The sequence below is a fragment of the Dasypus novemcinctus genome, chromosome X, assembly GCF_030445035.2.
Source record: "Dasypus novemcinctus isolate mDasNov1 chromosome X, mDasNov1.1.hap2, whole genome shotgun sequence".
In the NCBI taxonomy this organism is placed as follows: domain Eukaryota; kingdom Metazoa; phylum Chordata; class Mammalia; order Cingulata; family Dasypodidae; genus Dasypus; species Dasypus novemcinctus.
This window is the reverse complement of record NC_080704.1, coordinates 146,966,208-146,969,184: the sequence shown is the minus strand read 5'-3', so window position 1 is coordinate 146,969,184 and position 2,977 is coordinate 146,966,208. Positions and strand designations below refer to the sequence as shown.

At 40.0% G+C, this 2,977-nt stretch overlaps 1 pseudogene; it reads left to right on the top strand.

Moving 5' to 3' along the window:
• Positions 1-1,139: 1,139 nt before the first annotated feature.
• LOC101438187 (glycoprotein-N-acetylgalactosamine 3-beta-galactosyltransferase 1 pseudogene) lies at positions 1,140-2,211 on the top strand (annotated as a pseudogene).
• The last annotated feature ends 766 nt before the right edge of the window (positions 2,212-2,977 follow it).

The window sequence follows — 2,977 nt, the reverse complement described above, 5'->3', positions numbered from 1 at the left end:
TGAACTGAAATGTTCTTAAATTCTTTTATGTAACATAGCTAAGAACCTAGAGGGAATCTGGCAACACCTCCATCCCCAAGAAATTCACAAATATGGACAGGGCTCTTGACTTGCACAGGTCATAGCACAGGGGTGGAGGGGGTCTCAGAGCAATGTCATTTAGTTCTCAAGGGGCATGGGGGACCCTGGTGATTCAGTAGTCCATTCCTGATGGGAACTGATAAAGTTAAGAGAAGTATGATCATAGTGACTGGAGCTTTATTTTCCACCTCCCTTCCCTTTGATTCAACCATTTGGAACAAAAAGGATTAAGGGGGCCATATTGCATGCAAGGCCAAACTCCACCCTCACTATGCTAGATACTGTGAAGTATGCAAAAAAGTCGTGGCCACTTGGAGCCCACAAAGAAGTCATTTCAGTAAAAGGTGGCACAAGCCAAGAACAAGAAATCATAGAACAGAGTATTTAAAGGTATATTGGGGGAAGCGGACTTGGCCCTGTGATTAGGGTGTCCGTCTACCACATGGGAGGTTCAAGGTTCAAACCCTGGGCCTCCTTGACCCATGTGGAGGTGGCCCACGCTCAGTACTGATGCGGGTAAGGAGTGCAGTGCCATGCAGGGGTGCCCCAGTGTAGGGGAGCCCCACACGCAAGGAGTGTGCCCCATAAGGAGAGCTGCCCAGAGTGAAAGAAAGTGCATCCTGCCCAGGAATGGCACCACACACATAGAGAGCTGACACAATGAGATGACACAACAAAAAGAAACACAGATTCCCGAGCTGCTGACAACAACAGAAGGGGACAAAGAAGAACACGCAGCAAATAGACACAGAGAGCAGACAACCGGGGTGGGGGTGGGAGAAGGGAGAGAAATAAAAACTAAATAAATCTTTAAAAAAAAAAAGTATATTGGAAGGGTACAAGCCTGGGCACTCGACTGGGAGGAGTGGAGCAAGCAGGCAGGCAGGTCCTCAGAGCCTGTTTCTGCTACTGCTGCTGCCAGGGAATTATCTGGGCTGCAGCAGGCTGCCCCGGCTAGTGGCCCTGAGTCACTTCTGCGGCCACTGAGAGGAGGGATGGTCACTGGCTCCGTGTTGTCCCCTTCTCCTCCCTTGATATCAGAAATACACTTTCAAGAAATGACCTCTAAATCTTGGCTGAATTTTTAAATCTTCCTCTGTGGATTGTGGATTAGCAATTGGATTTTGTTTTCTGTTCTCAGTTACTTAGTATTTTGTTGGAAGAAGAAAGTGATACCCAGCCTAATAGTCTTCATAAGATCCTCATGTTAGACATTCAGATGATAATGGACAGAATCATAGAGAAGGACAGACACCAACCAGTGTAAAGATGAGGACACAGACGTTGCTGAAAAACTCTATCAGAAGGTTAAAATTCTTTGTTGCGTTATGACAGGACCTCAAAATCTAGAGAAGAAGGCCAAACACATCAAAGCTACATGGGCCCAACATTGTAACAAAGGTTTGTTTATAAATTCAGAAGAAAATAAAGACTTCCCTACTGTGGGATTAAAAACCAAAGAAGGCAGAAACCAACTATACTGGAAAACAATGAAAGTTTTTCAGTGTGTTCATGACCATTATTTAGAATCTGTTTATGAAAGCAGATGAAGATATGTGTCATACTAGACAATTTGAGATGGCTTCTTTCAAAACATGATCCTGAAAAGCCCATTTACTTTGAGAGAAGATTTAAGCCCTATGTAAAGCTGGACTACATGAGAGGAGGAGCAGGATATATATTGAGCAAGGAAGCCTTGAAGAGATTTGTTGATGCATTTAAAATGGACAAACATACACACAGTTCCTCCACTGAAGACTTAGCACTGTGGAGATGCATGGAAATTATAAATGTAGAGGCAGGAGATTCCAGAGATGCCACTGGAAAAGAAACTTTTCATCCCTTTGTAATCGAACACCATTTACTCAAAGGTTATCTACTCAAAACCTTTTGGTACTGGAATTATAACAGTATCCTCTTGTAAAGGGTCCTGGATTCTGTTCTGATCTTGCCATTTCTTTTCATTACATTGACCCTCTAACTATGTAAGAGTTAGAATACCTCATTCACCATCTTCACCCATATGGTTATTTATACAGATATCAACCTTCCTTACCTGAGAACATATTAAAGGAAATAAATGAAACATACAAAAATGATGATCCAAAAGTAAAATTAGAAGACCCCTGAAAGAAAAACTTGAATGAACAGAGGTAAAATGTCTGACATTGCACTAAAGAAGGACTTCTGTATTTCTGATCTAGAACACTGAGGAATTCTTTCTAAATGAACATTCCTTATTAGAAATCTTTCATATGAATGACTGTAACATGAAGTTTTAAATGAGCTGTGAAGTCTATTAAAATGTGTCTTTGCTACAGTAATGTGCGTGCATGTGTGTGTGTGTGTGTATGTATATATATATATATATATATATATATATATATATGAAGAATTTGTGTTTTTAAAGTGGTGGCCAGGTAGAGGGACTAGAAAAGAGATTTTGTTGCCTGTTCCTGACTGCATGTGTTATTGTTCTTGAGAAACGAAATCAGTTAAGTTTGCTAAAACTACACTGCACTTTGTTAGTAACACATACAGTGCTAAAAATACCTGCCTTAAAGAAAATTTGAGAAGGAAATATTGTCACTCAGTGCTGTTTGTAAACTCAAGATGTGAGTTTGTATTTGCAGTATGACAAATGAAACAATACCTCACCCTCCATACTGTGCCTGTCTAATGAAAAATTTCCTGTGATTATTTATAATTAACAATATTTCTTCCAGAAAAAGGTGGCATACAAATGGCACTTGTCCTAAAGTGCATTAATAAAACCATACTTTGAAGTTATCATGGGCCTTGGCTATATTATATACTCAGTTCTAAATAGTAGTTAATCTTTTACTAAAATAAATAGTAGTTACCAAGTTTCTATTGTCTCTTTTCTAAATATGTT